Source organism: Dreissena polymorpha, chromosome 15, assembly GCF_020536995.1.
Source record: "Dreissena polymorpha isolate Duluth1 chromosome 15, UMN_Dpol_1.0, whole genome shotgun sequence".
Classification (NCBI taxonomy): domain Eukaryota; kingdom Metazoa; phylum Mollusca; class Bivalvia; order Myida; family Dreissenidae; genus Dreissena; species Dreissena polymorpha.
In genome coordinates this window covers 33,263,799-33,285,805 of record NC_068369.1, presented here as the reverse complement: position 1 = coordinate 33,285,805, position 22,007 = coordinate 33,263,799, and the positions used below count along the sequence as shown (strand labels likewise).

The 22,007-nt window shown below is 33.0% G+C and overlaps 1 long non-coding RNA gene across 5 annotated transcripts; it reads right to left on the bottom strand.

Annotated features, from left to right (window-relative positions):
* Positions 1 to 4,125: 4,125 nt before the first annotated feature.
* LOC127860976 (uncharacterized) lies at positions 4,126 to 21,315 on the bottom strand. 5 transcript variants are annotated; one of them, XR_008039993.1, is made up of 19 exons: positions 20,854 to 21,315; positions 19,298 to 19,354; positions 18,675 to 18,860; positions 13,823 to 13,921; positions 12,374 to 12,537; positions 11,910 to 11,981; positions 11,111 to 11,248; positions 10,826 to 10,895; positions 10,277 to 10,374; positions 9,693 to 9,831; positions 9,102 to 9,205; positions 8,878 to 8,966; positions 8,051 to 8,630; positions 7,542 to 7,608; positions 7,074 to 7,162; positions 6,677 to 6,803; positions 6,445 to 6,486; positions 6,029 to 6,124; positions 4,126 to 4,985 (listed from the first exon to the last, which is right to left on the bottom strand). It is a non-coding gene; the product is annotated as an uncharacterized LOC127860976 (long non-coding RNA). The 5 variants fall into 5 exon arrangements; XR_008039991.1 differs by adding an exon at positions 11,486 to 11,597 and having other exon boundaries at positions 7,542 to 8,630; positions 20,854 to 21,314; XR_008039994.1 differs by having other exon boundaries at positions 8,480 to 8,630; positions 20,854 to 21,312.
* Between the last annotated feature and the right edge of the window lie 692 nt (positions 21,316 to 22,007).

Genomic DNA, 22,007 nt, shown 5'->3' with positions numbered 1-22,007 from the left:
ATTTACACTTCTTTAACGAACAACTTGGAATACTTTCTTTGTACAATGTACAAATGTATAAATACAATGTATAAACGGATGACTGTTATATTGTATGCAAACAGATTAAAGTTCAGTGAATATTTACGTTGTTGTAATTATATGTCCATCAAATTCATGAAAACTCAGTATTAAGACCACCTTGCTATTAAGACCACTTTTGAAAAGTCCCACAAGTGGTCTTAATAGCGAGTTTTCACTGTAGTTAGTTTCCCTATGCAGCTCTATGACTTGAATCCAAGTAAATATAATATTAACACATTGACAACATTTAGTTATCAATTTATAGTATTTGAGAGCAAAAGGGTTTTTCACTCACACTTTTCCCAATTGGGCTGGTATCGGTACTTTTCCCATTTGGCAAAAAAACACTGATAATAATTTGACTTTGTAGCTCATTATGCAACCATTTCAGTCAAAGACTAACCTTGTGTGTGTATCTGTACTGAGTGTGTAAAGACTGCCTAAGCAAATAAAAAGAACAATTAGGCGGACAATTGTGTGTATTGTTTTGAGAACAAAAATGGTTCGGGGGATGATTCATATGATTGAGGTGTTCATAAAGGAATAAAACAGTATACATATATGTATATACGTGTATTACTATTCAATCTTAAACTAAAAACATAATTCTTCAGGGTTACACGTTAACATTATACATGCAAGGCAATCGGCCAATTCTGATAACTGCGACCCTTGGCATTCTTTCATGTTTCTTAGTAATTACTACTGGTCAATTATGTTAGACCACTTAATACAATGTATCTGGTACGTTAACGAAGAAGAATTGTGACTTTTGTCTTGTGACTGTTTGATTAAAGTACTGTTGTCTGTTTCTATTAGGATTTTTTGTTAAATAAACACAACATATTAGCTGAAGATCAATGACATTTATTTTGTGGTACATATTTTAACATCACATTGTGAGTGGTGAGAATTTAAGGGTAATTTTGGGTTTACTTATAGCCTTGATATTTTTAAAAGAATGTGTCTTTAAGTATTAAGTAATTATGGAATTATTTTTCAGAAATGCCTGGCCAACTGTACTGATCGCCGGTGGTGTAATGGATATGGTGTCCGCCTAGCGACCGGGAGGTCACGGGTTCGATCCTTACCGTGGGACCGTTCTTTAGATCTCCCCCCAAAGACACCAAGTACTGGTTCTATGCCCAGGAAACGGACTCGAGAGCGCTTTTATAATATAAAGAAGCTTTAGATGCAATCGAGCTAAAATAAATAGGTTCTAGGCTCAGGAAACGGACTCGAGAACGTTTATATAAGCCTTAGGCTTTAGATGCAATCGAGCTAAAATAAATAGGTTTAAACTAATTGTACTGATCGCTACTTTGATGCCGAGGAGTGGTTTCGCGATCATTGCTGACCCGCATGCAGAGTGAGGCTGGAGTCTAACAAAGAATGGCAAATATACTTGAACCGAGACTTATACATAGGCTGTGTAACACTGGGGTGTGGGGAGCAACATAGACTGACGTAAATACATTTAGAGACTGATGAACAATGGGAAGGCACATGATACATTCAAAATGCAGCTTTGCTTGCAGAGTAAATAGCATTATGCAGATCTGACATCAGGTTGACAATCAAGTTTATCCAGCATAGAGAGATAATATTTATTTTTTTCAGTCAAGCCGGCTGTTAGTTTTAGATACAAGCAAACTGTTTGCATTTGATGCTGTATTAAGGTTTAAACAAGCTGTCACTTATTTGTAAAACAAGTATAGTAAGCCACATTTTTTTTATTATTTATTTATGTTCCCAAGTTTATTCAAAGTCATGAACAATATTTCACATAGTCTTGCAACATAGAAACATTCAAAGATTCAATTTGTACGAGTAATTCATTACCGGTACATGTTTTAGGGTGGTTTTGAAGGAGTGTGCCTAGAAGTCAATTAACATGGTATCCCGTAATTATTTGCATAATTATAATGTACCAGTTTTTAAAAACTGCTGGAATGAACCATTGATCGTGTTTCAGAATAACAACTGTATTTGTGTTTGTGAAATAATCCTGAAATAACATTTTATTTTACAGACGGGTCTTGTCAATGCATATGTGTAACGTTAGGTGAGATTACTCTTCATTTGCCATAATGTCAATAAAATTCCAGTGAATGAAACTCAAACGCAAACACTGTCCACGACTTTGAGTAGCGATATTGAAGAATGAAAATGCAGATTTTTAAGAATTAAAGTGCATCGTCTTACAAGTTATTAATATAAAATAATGATGTCATATATTATATTATATTTTAAGCGATTTTTATTTTTCGAAGCCGTACATTTGGTTACCGATTGCTCGGGTGCAAAATTTAATCGGGTGCCAATTACCCTTGTCGACAAATAAAAGAAGGGCCGTTAGTCCGGGATTGAAAAAAATACAAACAACGCATGCTGCCGAGTGTTTGTGTGCCATTTGTCCTACAATCATTAATCCTTTCTTGGTAACTCAGTATCATTTATGTTAATTGTTTTCTCTGATGACAGTTTGACACATAAGCCTTATCCAGAATATGTATGCCGAGCGAATACGGGTCAATAAAGGACGCTATGGGCTACATTGGTTTGAAGAAATTATCACAATCATGTATTTTTATATCAAGATGGAGTATTTATACAGAGAGGACGTCATTATTTGTGATATTCTTGTTATACAGGTGTTGCAAGTGCGGTAAGAGCATGCTTTCAACTATCAGGCTTCTTTGTTGATAGGCTCTTCTTCAATCGTCATATTGCGCCAATACGTTTAAAAAAATCAAACATGGGAACCATTATGTAACTCTATCACATTGTTTTGGTTGAGCCGTGTTGTGAAATTAAATTATTAGGGTTCAAGCTTGAGAACTGCCATTCAGGGTACATTGGCAAAACTGAGAAAGCCTGATTGCATAAAAGTAAACACAATATGTTGTCTTTTAGACTTGATCTTTCCCACGGGAAACTCCAATTGGTGAATATTGATGGTAATTAATATTTCTCCAAATTTAACTTGTTATCTATTAACGCATATAGTTTTTCTGTGTTGCACATTTGTTATAATTTCAACATTGAGTACTACACGAAAATATGTTTTGTGGCAAAAAAGTGTCGTTTGAATGACCACTTAGAGTGACCGTTGTGGCAGCTTTAAATTAAAAAGTTCCTATTGTATGACTTCAAAGTCTGGACAAGCAATATATGCCCAACATAATATATTTTACCACTTAGTGGGACTTTGACTTTTGTGGTATGAAGTGGGGTGGTAACTACGACTCATCGTCGTTTTATGCTAACCTGTATTTTTTATTGTAAGTTATTATAAAATTAATGACAAGGCTAAAGTCTGCACAACACTCGCGTCGTTACGAACCCACATACATACATGTATTACTGCTTTATCAAGTTCTCTGAAAGTTGCTTGATAAAAATGTAGGTAAACTATCTAACATTTTAAAATGAGTAGTAATAATCATCTTTACATCACCATATTTAACTATCAGCATTTTTTTGTTGCTTGAAGGCTTGGCTCTTAAACAAAACCCATGGTTTAATTTAAACATTGTAACTGAAGATTTGCCTTAACGAATCCAAATCATTGCTTGAGTTGTATGCATTATAATTTCATACATTTACCATTTTTATGAAAACTAATAATTACTGTGTAGTAAGGTTTATGCAGTCGTTGAAATTTGCATGACATTGTTTGGGTATTTTAAATTTAACATATTCACAGTAAAAGTAGTAAACTAGTATTAAATTATGCATTTATGTAAGACCATCGGTATTATATTTTGTATTTGTATGTATACAACAACACCAATTTTTTTATATTTTCAAATTCAGTTTCCCCCTGGTTCATATATATTACAAAAGGATGTATGTAAATGATCAGCTAACAGGTTTCAAAAAAAGGCCAATGTATAATATATATTTTCGCTTGTTGACATGAACATGTGACAATATTAGAATGTTGTAATATAAATTATTAAACTATACATTGACATCTCATCCAATAACTAATTTGCCTAATTTAAGTACACCCAAGTTGTAAGTGTCACGAGTTTATATACAACAACACATTTCCCGAAAATTGTATAATGACGTAACGGTATGTATTCAACATGAGCATTATCTTAAATAAACATAAACTGACACTACAGCTGCACCAGCAGGAATGCAAACCAGTGTTATATAATGCGTTCATTTATTTATGAAAAGGAACCAATAGTCAAACAGTAAGACACACAAAAAAGAACAAGACAAGACACACAGGTACATATGGCATGCACAAGCATAATTAACTCTGGCGTTACCACCTTGGGACGGTGCAATCCAAAAGCACATGGGGTTTAAATCGATTTTAACCTCACACTTTGTCTATAATTATTTTCTACATAACATTAAAGTATACATCAAAATTAACATCAACGCATCACTATTCAAATAAAATAGCTATAAAAGAGAATACATTTTAATGTAATTACTTTAAACTTTGCAGTTGTTGTAATCAGACTAGAACACCAGAACCGTAATTTTATGAGCCGAAGTTGAATGAAATCAGACAAGAATCAACAAAATCGCATCAAAAACCATAAGAGAGCTAGTATCATATAGTTGTTACATTCAGATAATTTTTAAATCGATTGGAATCTTGTAAGGCCAGTACAATTATTATAATAGTTAAATGAGCTTGTATCATAAATACTTTATACCGAAGTTACAAATACAGTAGCTCTACATATTGAAAGATTAGTAAAGCTCCAAAGTCTTTTGACTCAAACTGATGATGTAGGTATTGTATCTTAGTATCTTATCTCAACTTCGCATGTGGTCCCGCCTGAAACATAGGCTGCCGACAAGCCTCCTCCAGAAGTTTCGGTTCTGGGCGAATCTTTCGAGCTGTTCCCACGTGTTGCAAATGTGCTTCGCATCTGCATCCAGGTTATCTTAATATAACATACTCAATATTATCGCCCGCAACATTTTGAGTCTTTGTGACCCAGTTTCAAGCTTGATAAATTTGGACAAAATCTTCTAAAGTTATCGCGAAGTTTGATAACGTTTCGGAAATAAATTTTAAGACTTTTACCCTGTGACCAATTGTTTGACCACACGCCATTCTGTTGCAAACTGGATCGATACTTAATCGTTAAATATGTTCCATAAAAATTAAACAATTATTTGAAACCTAGAGTGCTCACAAGCCTTGGCCTTAGTGCGATCCATTCATCTAGCGATTGTCACAAGTGATCCAGTTTTAAAATCAGCTGATGTAGCATTGTGTGCCGACCAAATTTCGTGACAATTGAATATAAATGTCACATGTCAAGTGTTAATTCTCTAGTTATTTTTCTTTAATTTGATCTAATGACATTGTTTTGAACCTCACGTGACCTAGTTTCCAACAAGCAAAGATACTGGGATAAATGTTGTGACCACATTTCATTTGATTTGAAAAAATAATAGTGTCCTCAAGTTGAAAACGGGCAACTGACAATTGAGTATCACAAATGCTCACAATGAGCATACTTGTGATCTGGGATTCTTAAAAGGTTAACAAAAAAGAAACGTTACACACATATAATACGGTGAATACAGATACATGGATATAATTGCTATTTATTGCAGAATTCATCTTTTACAATCGCAATTAACAATATAATATCATACATGTGCGTATAACTTGTTATCGTTTTTGGGAGCATGAATTACATCGAGCTTTCCTTTTGCTTTGAACCATACGCAGGTCACAAACAAACATAACAAATAAGTCAAACTTATCAATAATACAAAAATATAATATCACGTTTATTCATACAAGACTAAAATTGTGTTGAAACACAATTACACAACTAAATTGGTTTTTATTTGTATTAAATAAAGTCAGTAAACATTTAAGGATGACCACACTTAGGATAAGCGTATGTAACATGAATGTTTTTCCTCATACATGTAATAAATTTGGAGGTTGATTTATTAGTTTGACTACCTTGTTATTGGTCTTTTCGTGTTTGGTGTTTTCTTCAGAAGTGCTACTTTCAACATAAAACAATCGTCGGCGTTTCTCATTGAAGGCGGTTCGAACCTTGCGGTAACAGAAATTTAGTAAGCATTAAAATCGCAAAAAGTCCTTGAAATTAGTATGCGAAATAACTAGATATTTGCATTTCAAATGGTATTTCCTAATTCAGAGAGCAATTGAGCGTGCGATTTAATTAGATGTTAGAATAGAAAATCGGACATTTTAAAACTTATTTAATATGTGAATTATAGCATGTGCAACGAACTTATATTATGGAAAAATATATATTATTTTTACAAAATCCCGTTACAATTCCCTTAGTGTCGTAATTGGGTACAAGTATTGAAGTAACAGACAACGCATTAAATGTCGATTAGACGTACCTTTCTGTCCAGTGGACACATAACAATAAATATCATTAGACCCTGAAAGAAAATATTGCAGATAAATATAGTATCGGGCTTGACATAACAACAAGTTCATATCAAAAACAAAATGCGTTGAATCATGATAATTGTAAACTTAATCAGAACATATATTTTTTTATCTTAATTATCACAGGGCAGAAACGACACATACTGGTAACGCTATGATCCCATCAAAGGCAGCAGTTACCTGTAGTGAGTTCAGTATGACGAATAGCCACTGGAAGACCGATGTGGCGTCATTTACTGCAAATACGCCGATAAGCCACGTGATACCAAAAATGGGAGTCAGCACACCAACACTCATTGCGCCCGTTCTGGGAAACATATGTGTGTCACCTTTTTACAATAATGAGCTCCACAAATGTATATCAGTCGATAACAGAGTATCTAAGTAAACCACAATCTGCATAAACGACTGTGCATCAATTATTTCAGGCAAACCAAACGAGCCACACTAACACATTAAAATACTACATATACTTGTTGACTTTTGTTTAAACAAACCTATGGTATTTAAACAATATGAACATAATAAGAAGTACAGTTTTAAAGTATTGGAACAAGGAAACGAACAGCGAATATACTTTATTTTTTCCAGATCCGATTTCTTTGCCATAGCAGAAATGCCACAGACTCCAAACTTCAGGATAATCAAAAGATTGACAATATTACCCTGAAATACCAAATTGTGTGCATTATAAAGGGATCCGTGTATCCAGTAATTTACAAGTAATGCACTCCTATAAAACTGAGCATGTGACTTGTAACAAACACGTTTAATCAAGTTGCAATAGTGTATTTCTCATATGTATACAGCGGTTACTATCAAAATTGATTAATTACAGCACCATTTCTTTGAAGGCGATACCAGACGTGTTAACTACGCAGGGAATGTTTCAAATATTCTTTTCAGACACCAGTTACACAAAATAATGCTAATCTAAAGATGTTAAAAGCGCTAATATGTAATATCTATGGGCTCAACTCAACATGGAATGCATACAGTAAAACTAGTACACGTATATGTTACTAATACAGGTGCTATTACTTACAACGACGACTACAATGATTGGTCCAGTAAATGTCCAGAATAAACCACTATCGACCGTCAACCAGCAACTTTAAATTAAAATAAACATTTGTATAACAAGTATCCAAGTATAAGTGTCAATACAAATGCCATCACTCTTATTCGATCGTAACATTACATTATTATATAATAAAGTAATATCCTCAGCCCATCAATTTACGAAAGAGTTTTGGTGCAAAAATAATGAATGACTCGTTTACATCGAAAGCGTCAGGCTACCACTGTTTTAAATGGAAAAAAAACTAGTTCCTTGTTTTTTTTTGTTTTTTGACGCTTCACAAATGGGGATCGTGCCTAGTACCAATAAGTCGCACGACTGAGAACGTATGCATAACAGCTAGTTTTATTAGTATATCATTACCCGTCTATACAACAGTTCGGGTTACATCATATATAGTTTGAAGTAATATAACATGTAATCAGTTTGTTTCCTATGCATTTAAGTTTAATTTTTATATCACACATATTTACAACGACTTGTTTCCGTATCCTTTTAGCTGTGTGACGCCCATCGATATTACAGCTATCAGAATTGGAATGGCTTAAACATTATTTAAAAGTTTATTTTATTTAAAATTAAGGTCAATCACATTCCCGAAGAGAAAGTTTGTTACCATCCGCTAATCTTTTATTTCAGAGAAGTTAAGAATCACACAACATGACGGAAAATATACACGATATTTCTAAACATAGATGTTTTTTAATAGTTTATATAACATCGTTATTTGAGATTTTATAAATATGTGAAGACAACTTAATGGTATCGCTGACGACACTCAAACCGTGTGACTGATAGTAATGTGATAGTATATTCCTAAATCTACAAAGAACCACTACTCCATGTTTCCAGAACGGGGCGATCATATTACAACGGTTTATCTGACATGTGATACATTTTACCATATGCTGCCATGATTAACGGCACAATAATGCGCCGTTTGCGGTACGGGCTAAGCACCAGGTTGGTGAGCATGAGTCCTTCGGCTAACATCCAAAAGAACACGACGAGGAAAGTGTAGTGCAGGACCACAGCGATAGCTGCGCATACAGTCTGTAAGACAATTGTAACCAATATTATGACAAACCTAACGTAAGACTGGGCAATCCACTTGTTTATAAAAATGTGTTTTAAACAAAATAAACAGTTTGTTTGTCAAAATGTCTGATAGTCAATGCGAATCAATATTTTTAATTTGTATCTACATGTACAGTTAAATTTCCTTATACAAGCATTTGCAAAAAAGTGGCTATATTTGTTTACGTCAATAAGGTATTATAACATATACGAATCAGTTTACCGAATTTGATGTTTTCTCGATTCCGGTTAGAAACACAATATAACCCATTAAGAATATAGGGCATAACAGTCCGGTCTGACGAGAGCGTTCTAAAATAGACATGAAACGTTTTAAAACAAGATTTGATACGTATGAGGTAAATGCTACTAAATACACTCATTGACAAATTAACAACTAAACCTTATAAAAAAAACACTAGACAATAACAGATAACTTCATACTACCTCCAGAACACAATATGTACGATGATGGTAAGAGCAAGGCCGACTATTGAAATAGAACATCCTATGATAGAGAACATCCCTAAAGCACGGCTGTGGGCGTGTGCCTGTTAAATAATGCATACTGTATTGCTGTAAAATATTACTAAAGAAATATGCTGTGCAATATGTATAAAAATAAGTATTGAAACCAAAAACACAACATCATGACCAAATGAATTTAAACACAATGGCAATATCTACACTGTTGACTGGAAAAGTTTTATTATTTCTCATTATTTCTTAATTCAGTAGTTTTGCATCACTCTTTGTATATGTTTTGAAATATTGTCACTCTAGTTCAACAACACTGTCAGCAGTGCAAAAAATATATCAATTATAACACTTGTTCATATATTTACTTCAATCCCGAAGAAAGGTGTGCCTTATTAGAAAAATAATACTCAGCTATACACATAACTTATTGTTCCGTGAGCATCCTTTTTAGGAGAAGTTCAAAAATTATGTAGATCCACATTATGTTATTTATGGACGATTATGCAAATGTGCTTAAGTGAGTAATATACGTATAACGGTTAATGTAAATCTGTTTACCTCCTCAGTTTTAATTACTGCTGGACTCATCAGCACGGCGAAGTTAGTCAGGTGGCTACACGTGCAGGTCACAGTGCCAATGCTCCTGTCAAAGGAGGTCAGCGAGCAGCCTTCGGGAGACCAGATATTAGGGCCACCGCTGGTGGAAAAATATACCAAAATATCGGTTTTATTTAAAAAATTATGATGTTCAATAATAATGCAAACACAAAAGAGGATACAATAAAACGATTATAATTTTAATAGTTCAACAACATATGATGTTGAATGACGATGTGATTTCACGAACTTCCGTTTGATTAAACGAAAGTAATTAAGTGAACATCAAACACAAGCCATGTTGATGCCTTGGATAAATCATAATTGCAATACAGTAATTTGGAACCTTTCATTGAATTGAAAGTAAGCACAGACAGAGTCTGACAAGCTTTGCTGAAAAAAGAAAAAAGACACAGATATGAACATACTGCGAATACAATAGAACTATGCCTTATATGTGATTAATTCTCGTATATCAGAAATGCAAACTCAGTAAACGCCATTTTAGTAGGAGTAAGAGGTATACTAGTAATAGTTATACTTACATCATATATTTGGAATGATATTTCAACGGGTGTTAAAGCAGTTGTCTTTGATAAATAGGCGAACGAACACTGGCGCGTTCACAGTTTTTAACCATTTCCTAAATATTTAAGAATATTATGATTTAGTCATTACAAATAATAGGAATGAGGTTCATTATGAATCCTGATTTAATTTCCGTGACTTAGCTTACAAGCCAGAATTTCATCAAAATAATTCCACAAGATACTTATTACAATACTTTCTAGTTTAAGTCCATTACAACGTCATCGTCATTGTGTTGTATAATCATAATCAAGTTGCGTTATTCATACACGTAACAACTGTTTGTCTTCACAGTTGATTAATACAAACTAAAAATGCAGTTATAATCCCATACACGTGAGTCAGCGTTATATAAGTAAAACTTCAAATATGAAATATATAGAAATGTTTGAAGACAAAATACCAGTTATGTTATAGTAAATACATTAACTATGTTCATATTTTTGGGAATAAAGTATTAAAATAATTGCAAACTGTAACCATTGCCATTCAAGCATCGTTCATACCTATCACTGGCGGAGTTCAAAGAAACAACACGTGAAATATTGCGATAAACAACTCCGCTGTAGACCTGATCTGAAGCAGAATCGCAATAACTATTTTAATAACACTCACAGTTAAATTTATACTTTAAAAACAATAAAGTTATCACAAGAAAACAAACAACGGTTGCTAGTGAGAGTACTACTAAATACACATCGTTAACAACCAAACCTGTCAATGATAATGTTTTTAAGTACATATATACATTTATATGAATTCTAAATATCTAACGAATGCGCTTCACATACCTTTCATGCATGGGACACGTATATTATTAGAACGATCTATAGCCCATGAATCGTCCCTGTTGTCCTTTCTGTAGTCGACAAATGTGTCGCTTGGGAAATTTACAATTGAACAGTCAGGTGTTTTTGATATTGCTACAACTACAATTATAGAAATACTATATATGTGTCTATAAAGTAAGTCAAGGTTATGCTTTTTTCCTTAGAAACAAATGTTTACAAAAAGCTAATTTACAGAAACAATAATCAGAATTAAAAAAATATTAAAAATATTCAGTTAGTTGAAAATAATTACAAACTATCAAAAGTAAACTATAAATGATAATGTTCAATTGAGAAATGTGTTATAAATGTTTCCTTGACATGTTTAATACTTACACAAGTTCGATTTAATGAAGGTATGATTGTGAATTGGTCCGTTCGATTGCTTAACCATGTTGGACAAAAACCTATCCACTAAGTTTACAATTGAATCGGCACCAGTTCTTGTCTACAACGTAAGCTTTCTAACATTCATACTATGTATCTATACATGATTCATGACAAGATGTGATATGATATGACGTATTTCGTTTTAACTATTCACACAAGGCATGCTACTAGAATATCGAGCAGGTACTTAGAGTAAAGTGTACTTCGGTGACAGTTGTATTTTATACATGAGTGTATGTTAAAACTAAGGTATTTTACAAAGGTTAACAAGTAACCAGTTGCATATTTGATAGTACCGTTTGTTTATTGATGCGCGGACCATTTAGTTAACATTCTTTCGCATTATCAGTATAAAAACCCTTTTAATTACCTGATTGACTAAAACATTCCATGTTGATTCAATTTTCTCGTCAAAAAGTGTGTTTGCCACATCTAAGAACGACTGCAAGAAATGTCATGCAACTTCTTAGTCACAATCGACACGATGATTTATAGTCCAGATGATTAATGCAATAACAAAAAGAAATTACATTATGGTACACTGATCTAGTCAAATGCTTATGTCGCATTTAACATGTAAACGGAATGATATAGCTGACATGTGTATAGTGTGTTTCGTTTTAAAGCTGTTAAATGATTACTTCAACTTCATCTTCAACAATGATTGTATATAAATATCGTATAATTATACGCCTATGCCCATGTAAACTCACATGTTTGTTTTTTTAATTTGGAACTTTTAAATAGCATGTGTTAAGTAAATGTACCAACTATAAAATAAAATAAAATCCGCCACAGGAACATATAATACGATCCATATTGTTAAAGCCTCACATGGGTGTATCGTTGCGGCTCTATGTTATTCTGACCCAAGCCGAGTGGAGAATCGAGCGTATTGTTACGACATCTCCGACCATCAGCTGTTCCGTATTTTCCTCGGTTACGGTGGCTAGTTTGCTAAGTATCTCCGAATTAAATATCCGATCGGTATGCATAAGCTAAATATAAAATTGCGGTTATGGACTCTTTAGTGTTGTACGCATTTTTATGGTTGGATACGAGTTGTAAGATCAATCCAAGAAATGCTTTAAACAGTTTGGCGGGTCGAATAAATGATGAAATGTAATAACACAACAAAGACGTATATTAACGATATTCTCACACTGTTTTCATCGTCAAAGGTCAATACATCGTCCATACCTACACATGTGCGTCAGAAAAATTCAAGCATTGAATACATTTGTATGCATCCCTAAAGTCATCAAGAGATACATGTGTATAATGTTTTAATTAAGCCTAGTTATAAAAAAAACATTATTAACGTTTTTTACAATTTAAATACTAATAAGATATTGATATAAATGGTTAATTACATATTGTAAACGTATTTGCGAAAAAAAATATTACCTTTCATACAATAGATTGCACATGTTCTGTTAAAGACCCAACAAACGGTAGTTTAACTTAAACGTATTTGGCTGCATTAACTTGCATAACATACTTTCGAAATAAAATATATCGATTTTAAAGACACTCATATGAGGCCTAATAGGGACTGCATATTGGATTGAGATCGGCGTGCAATTGTAAACCGGTTCCCGGTTATCGCTGTTCATGTCACAGTACCGTGTGATCCATCCTGATAAGACAACATATGTGAAAACTGTTAACAATATACTGTATAAATAATTATAGGCTTACGATGCGGAACGCTTTGAGCCAGTTTTTTTTTAATAAACGATTGTCAACTTAAGGTTATTAGTACTACCACACATTTAAAAGAAATTATAGCAAGGCACTCTTTTTACATTATTTACGGGTATTTGTTAGTGTAATTATAGTTGTCTATTTTTAGACCAACGATCATCATGCATGGAACACGTTACAAATTGAATACGAACTACAATACAAATTCCGATTTTTTTAATAATGTGAAATATTAACATTTTGCCCTCCACTTGAAGTTCTTTATATACTAGAACAGTAGTTGAAAAGCGATGCTTTTTGTGATTGTGTTTTCAAATTCAATGACAATTTTGTTTGAAAATAATAGCGATTAAAATATACGGAGAAGGGCGGACATCAAGTTTGTTTGAAATCTTTATAACTATTTAGTAATGAAATAAACATTAATGCTTTATGAACACAATTCATTTTTTTTTCATTATTTAAAAATTAAAACAGAAAACGAAATTTTGAAATGATGGAGAAAAAACAATTCATTATTTTCAGGAAACTGAGAAAACGTAACGTTTTTTTATAATTCTTGTATCGACAATTTACCGTTTGTTCCGAATGTGCACACGCTTTTTTCCATGTAGCCAATTTTGCCTGGAAACCAGTCAGTGCCCGTTTTGTCTGTGTCAGCAGGACACTCTTTGTCTGTGAACATGTTATATTTGCTCCATATATGCGTATTAAAAGTTTTAATAAATTATTATGAAAATGATGAAGCATCACATATAGAAAATAAACATGTTATTTTTATTCATGATCGTATATATTAGAAGTTAATGAGTGGTAAGATAAAACATATTTACAAGGGTGGTCTGTTTAAATATCACGACATATGAAATGATTAAACGATCTTATATCGACAAGTTTGCTTTTATTTAAATGTCTTGCACGATGTATTGAATAAATGCGATGAATTTGTTGAACGTCATTATATTACGCAATGACACGCTTAAACACAATCTTTGTTAGGTAAAAAAAGACGATGTTACACACTAAAATAATGCAACCCTATCCCTTGAGTTATTTTTAAAGTTACCAACTATATAAGCCTATATGTCATGTGACAACTGTGGTGTTAACAGTTTTGATACTAGGGCCATGATTTGAGCAACATTTGTACAGGAACTATGTTTTATGTAGCATTAGAAATATCAAAGGTGTACGTCGAGTGATTTCAGAGAATAACATTTATTTGAGTTATTTACCAAACAATTTTGTCTAAAACATGTGACCCACGATGTATGGTTAGTTTTTACCCTTTGTTTGCTTTCAGCAAACTTTATATATAACTTCTATAATACGCTACACATAAAATACTTTACCCCTGATCTTTGCGATTTAGAGAAGAAGATATTTAAAGGTATGTCCTTATTACATCTTTTTAAATAAGGTGACTTATTAGGCGTGTCCTAAGGCGTGAGACCCAAGAGGCAGAATTTGAACACATTGTTAACAGAAACACTTTTCAATATACACACTATATTACTCTAACCTGATACTTGTTACGTTTAAGAAAGTTCGTGACATTTTAGGCGTGGTCAGTATAGCACCCAACAGGAAATATTTTGAACAATCGTTGAATATAAAAAATACGACGATATTACAAATACAATATTTGACCCTGTTCCCTGAGGTTTCAGAGGACAATATTTTTAAGTTATTTATTTTACATTATAAATCAATTTTTATCAAGCGACCCATGGGGAGATCATTTATTTCACAAGGGATTTCTGGTTTTCGGGAATTATATGTTGACGTTATTTATTACATAAGTTTATATAAATCAGAACATACCTGGTGCGTGTTAAGTTTTTACTTAAAAGGCACGATACTAAATAAAGTAGAAGGCGACAACACGATGTTGAACACCAAATAGTAAACCCATGGTCCTTGCGGTTTAAGTTATTTACAACGTACGTCTATATAAATCATGTGGTATCCGTGACGAGGCCAATTTTAACACTAGCGGCATGGTTTGAACAATCTTTGCAGAATACCAATGGATCATGTTACAAAACAATTATTAATCCTATAAGGTTTAGGGTTTCATTGAACAATAATCTATAGTTTCATTTTTTTCATATTAGTTTTTGTTAATCGAGTATCCCCGCGAATAAGGAAAATTACACACCCCATGGGCATGATTTGAACAAACTATTTTAAAGGAGCACCGGACGATGATAACACTAAATATTTAAGCTCCAAGCCTTGCGTTTTCACAAAATATGTTGTTTTTAATATTACCCAATATTATCCAATATTACACATAGTTTTAGCTCCGGTGACCCTCATATGCAGCGGCCCTTAGCGATTTTAATTAAATTAAATTAATGTAGACAACCAGAGGATCAATTCTGTGAAGTTTCGTTCAAATCTGTCGATCGGTTTAGGAGCAGAAATCGTTGGAAAAAATATAAGGACGCACACATGCACTCACGCACTGACGGACGACGGAATAATTGATGTCCTAAAAACTAACCATTAGCATTTGACACGGTGCCTTTACCACGTGACTTTTTAAGATCTTTGTTGGGAGAATAAAGTGCGACCCAGTTAACATTTTTAACGATATCTGTTTTTTTGTTATGGTGTCGTAAACAGTTACTGAAAAATTGAACCAACAATTTTATATTCATATTTTGTGTCAATAGACTTACCTTACTTTAAGTTTGTTTCCACAAACCTCTCAAAAATAATTATCTGGTTATAAACAAATGTATTATACACAAGTTGTTTCTTACTTTGAAAATTATAATAATCATAGACATAATCACGACCACAATAACGAACCATCACCTACAACCATTATCCGATCTCAGCTAAACAACGCGAACATACAGTAGCACAACACAATGCATGGTGAGGTCTTCCGCTAGCAAAAACAAAAGAACGCGATCAGCAATAACACGAGAACGCCGACGGCGTTGAAAGTCTATTGGCAAGATAACATAAAGGTTTCTGCTTAAGTAAATGTTGAATGATTAGTTGATTGAATGAAAATATAAAAGGCTATCAAAAATATTTATTTTTAGAATAAATACAAAAACATGAAACAAGAAGTAGTGAAATATTGCACACCATCCTATATCAAATGGAAAATCAGAAATATGTCACAAAGGAGCTTGTTTTTCGAGTAAGTAAATGCCCGGATGTAAATAATATTTGGCTAGACGTTTATTTATTCTCTTTTTTAATTAACGTTATTATAACATCATAACTATGTACACGACTGAGCGGCTGTTTCATTCGGAAGCAAAGATGAACGGTATATCTTTATTTTTTTTTTGTTTTTAACTATGCATTATACTGGAACGATTTTTGTTTAGCAAAAAGGGAACAATTCGTTGATGTTGTTGTAGTGTTGTATATACCGACTTCGTTACATACGCAGCATATTACATGCCCACGTTCTGAATTTTTGAATCCTTTTTCAAATATTTCAAATAACATGCAACAAAGTGTGCAGATTACTATGAAAATATTGTAATTTGACCTCCTATCTTGCCACCCACAATCGCAAGGTAAATGTTTCACAAAAATAAACGATATTACAACCCTAAAAAACTCGACAGTCTTCTGCAAGAAACAAGACAATAATTTATCCGTGAAAAGTAGTTTATATAACGTACCCAAATTAATAAACACATTGAACACGTATGTTATCTCAACATTAACTATGCCGATATTCACTTTGTTGAAAACACATTACTGAGCATGCAAAAGTTAACAAAAAATGTGTGGAACTTATGTATTGGAATGATGGAATATTTGACACAAGTTGTGGAACTTCGATATTTTAATCAAAATCTCGTTCCTATACACATGTTAAGGGGAATTGTTACCATATTTTGGCATTCTTTTTCAAAGGTAAATATATATGATAGTTTACAAATCTTTAATGCTTAAACGACTTAATATTTTTTTATAGAAAAAAATAAACTTTAACCTGACGACGCCAATATTCGAACCCGCGTCGTCATAATCCCTAAGCGGATGCGCTACCACTACGCCGCGCAATATTTCATGGACTGAAGCGGAACATAACACCTACTTTAAACGTTATCTATCTTTTGCTAATAGCATAATTACTTAACAAACGAAATGTGTTATATTAATTGTCTAAGCACGCCTTTACACAGCAAATGGTCTTAGATTTTTTTAGAAGGAAATCATCGAAATAGAAAAGTAAGAAAAATGTTAGAACAAGCAAATTATGTATCAATATCTTATCTATTTCGTCTGCCAACATCCCACATCCGGGCATTTTTTCCCTGACAGCGATATTATTTTCTGATTTTCGGTGTACATAAGTCTATTAGCTAAAGCCAATAGCCTAAGGGGAAGTGGTATTACACGTATTTGACACGTTTCTCGGGGATCAGCGTTTTAGCAAGCATACCTCAAAAGGAATTATTTACAGATTGGAAAATATACGATTAAAATAATATTGATTTTTATTAAACAATAATGCATTATACACAAACAAGCGAAATAAGACTCATGACAACGAACACAGTTCATAATATTGTTGTGATTATGGATAACCATCAACCGAAATCAAACATTAAAACAATAATTAATATTTGTTCCAAACTGAAATTATGGGACCGATACATTTATAGGAATCATTCTGCGGTTAACCGTTTTCAACTTGTTTCAACAACAAATATTGATTGATTTATTTATGAAAGGAAACGATAAGCATGCAGTTCACCACTTCAACAACACATTACAAACAGCTTGATGAACAGTTTAATGTTTAAAAAACAGGAAGCTTGAAATGTGTTCAATGAATGTATGGTAAAACAGAATCAATGTTATCATTTTTATTGTATTTCTGCCGATCATTATACGCAATATGATCATAATAATACAAAAATAAAATGTATATCGCAAAGAAAATAAAGCAGAACACATATTATTGTGGTGGCTATGGTAAGGCAAATATAAAGTCGAAGTGAACGTTTTCTGATCACTGTTAACTCCAAAGTTAACTCCAGCTACATATTACACGTAGAGTACACACAGATCGTCTCCATACTTTGGCAATTTATTGAGAATTAAGTAGTGTTTTTTTTCTGTTCTGAGTAACACAAATAATTAACCTGACCCCTGGTGTTCTCATATGGTATTCTGAACGACTGCTTGAATTAATGAAGTTTCGTCACTGTTAGTGCTAAAGTTGGAATGCGAAACCCTTCACACGATAAACAACCCACCGTTAACCACCCTTAATCCGACAAACAAATAACCTATTTCTTTATTTGTTAATTTAAACTTGAGGGATTCCAACCAACGACATACAGCAAAATGTATACAGTGCTCTTAAAACTGAGCATAACGAGCAGCTGATTTATACCCACACTACATTGGAAACATGAGTTAAACATATACTTACAGTTAAGAAATGCCCCTACGTCTACATCGTGTATCCAATACAGCCGATGTTTAAGTGCACTAAACATGTACAGGTTAGTGTGATTCACAAATGGCAAATCTATATGTGACCCATTGCTTTGCGTCTGACAATATTTGCGTCCATTCTTAAACTGCATCAATCTTTCGTTTCCAACGAACGCTGTGTCTTATATGAGACATTACAAAAAATGTGTTAATTTAATCAGCTAAAACATAATTATTCTGACATAACGAAATCACTTATATGTACAGAGGGATAACTTATACACAAATTAAAGATACATATTAAACATTATACATCCAATGTAAATAAAAACATTACATTTGTACATTTAATTAATACAAATATTGTGATTAAGCAATTCGCTTCTAGGAGCCGCTTTTGTTTAAGTGTACGGAACACGTGTCCCCTGGAACCAGACTTTGGGCACTTAAGAAACAAGGCTTTGAAAAGTAAATTATAAAATAATCACAAATAAAATAGAATAAACATTATTTCTTTTTTTTTTGTTATTTGTTAATTATTTGAATAAAAGTTATTGTATGCAATGCCATATAATGCACGACATACATATAACTATGCATAAGTACAATATCACTTACTGTTCACACAACGAGCATAGGCCCAATCATCGAATTTACCGATTATGAAGACTCCGTCTGAAACGAAATTAATGATCAATTGTTTACTCCTACAAACACGAGTGCAATAATTTAATATTTATGTCGGTGCTTTTACCAAAGGGACGTTTTTTAAATGACATGCTATCATATAACGGACTCTTTCGCATTAAATGTATTGTATCGTATCAACAGAGAATAAAATAGACAAAAGAGCCATAATTGCCTTTCAGCCTTGAGTTCACCGACAGCAAATGCTGGAAACTTAACCAAGTGATCTACGTTATTACCACTTTCGACCAAGATTTAAACATGACCTTCGTATTATCAGGATACACATTCTAAACAAGTGTCACCAAGGCTGATTCACATGTGTAGCCTTATTTAAAGATTGGACCTGGTGGTCATTTGTTGAGACAAACGCCCGACCAAATTTCAGTAAACGTGAGTCATAAATGTTGCCCCTAGAGTGGTAAGAGATTTTTTTGTTTTAACATTTGACCTGGTGATATCGTTTCCAGACCAAAATGACTATGATTCAATATTGGCCTAAATATTTTTAAGATAACCATTTGGAACAATTTATATCACAATTGAGTTATTTGTATAACTGTAGCAAATTTTTTCTAAGATTTGACCTTGTGACCGTTTTTGTTAGCACGTAACACTGGTTCAAACGCAGCTTAGATATAGTCAAGATAAACATTCTTACCAGGGCACATTCATATTTATTAATAAATGTAGCCTTCATAGAGGTGACACTGTATTTATAAAATTTTACCCGGTGACCCAGTTTGCAGACAAAATTAACTAAGTTTCAGACGTAACCCATATATTGTCTTAATAAACATTTTGCCAAATTCTAATCACGATTGATTAAATAATGTGGCCACTAGAGTGGTCACGAGCTAAGCGTTGACTACGCACACCACTCAGCGCACGACGACGGACGTCGGACATAGGGTGATCGCATTTATCACTTAGTGCTTCTGTGGGTTCAAATGCAAAATGTAAGTCTAATAAAATAATTGAATGTATAAATCAAAAATGAATAAAAACAATCATCACCAACATGAGTTATATAAGACTGTTTGAACAATGAGACTGGATTGTGGTATTCAAAGACGATTTATTTTTTAATCTTCAGGCTTTAAGAAAGTAAATTGAGGAAGTATGTACTTGTGCTTGTTTCCATCTAGGAAAAGTGCACACTTGGAAAAATATAACTTTACTTATAAACTTACAAACAATAATATTATTTCTTTCACATCGATAAATGCATTTAGATAGTAAAGCAACGTGTTTTTGTAGTAAAAATCTCGATTCTCATAATAGAGCAATTGTAACCAATCCCCTTAGGCATTGCTGAAGATATTTGTACTGCGTATAAAGCGTCAACTCTTACAAATTATTTTGTGGTTTTTGTAAGGAATGTAGGTAAAAAATGATCCTTAAAGGTATATACGCTTTTTCTAAGGTATAAAATAATTGTGCTAAAATTTATATTAAAAATCAAATTCGTCACGTATTGAGTATACCTAGGTAGTTGATTTCGAATTGGTTGATCCAAATGGGATATGTTATGTTCATGTCAAACGTTACATCCCACCACGCACCCATGGCCAGACCATTTTGTCGACATGTTTTGTACCCGTCATACCACGTGCTGGATGGGTTTGTTATTAAATCCGCCTCTGGAACGTTTTACAATATTACTTATAGAAATTGTAGAAATAGCGCTAACATGCATTGTTCGTTTGTTCGATCGTCCATTTCTAGTATCCATCATGCATATATATCAGCTTATATTTCACCTCTATGAATTGGTCCCTGTAAGTAAAGTTTGACGAGTACTTCCGACGCCGCATTTCAAATTTTGTATTGAGACCACACTTGTTGATATATAGCTTAGCTACAATAAACACCTATATATAATCAATGACAAAACTTCAAATTATTTCACTTTAATTTTGCGTTGTAATGATATTTAAAAATTAACAAGAATGTATTGTAATAATTGACTATGTGAAATCAATCATATTCTAACAAGATACTTATTAATTTGGTAAAAGACAATCAACAAACTATTACACTCCAGAAAGTTTCTTAAATACGCTCGTTAGATAAAATAGTTTCCTGAATAATTTTCTTATAATTGAAATTTTATCTTCTGTTTATAACATGATCGATTGACAACATCCGAAACGTTCATTGTTATTGCCGGAGTGAAGATGGGGCGTTTAACATGTTCTTTCGCAATATCATTGTTTATCGACAACATCATCCTTTATTAATTTTCATTAGAGCCCTCATTTTCTATGCCTAAACGTCAGAACTCCACGAACTTTGTTGATTTGATGTCATCAAAACTTTCATTTAGATTTTTTGTTATACTTCAATAAACAAATTACAATATTTAGAAGATGCTCTCTTTAAACAAAACAACAACACTATAAAAGCAAAAGTATCGTCCCTGATAAGACTTTGTGGACTGCACAGACTTACATTGGACAACAAATTTTGCGCATATACCGTAAACCAAGTTTTAAAATAAAGTGGCTTAATTATATCAGCTCTCGCAAGAATTTTAGAAACATGTTGGCAATGTTTTAATGTTGCAGCAACTGTTCATAACATAATAACGTACATTGGGCACGATCCATGGTCTTCACTGTATGACCCGTCTTTGACC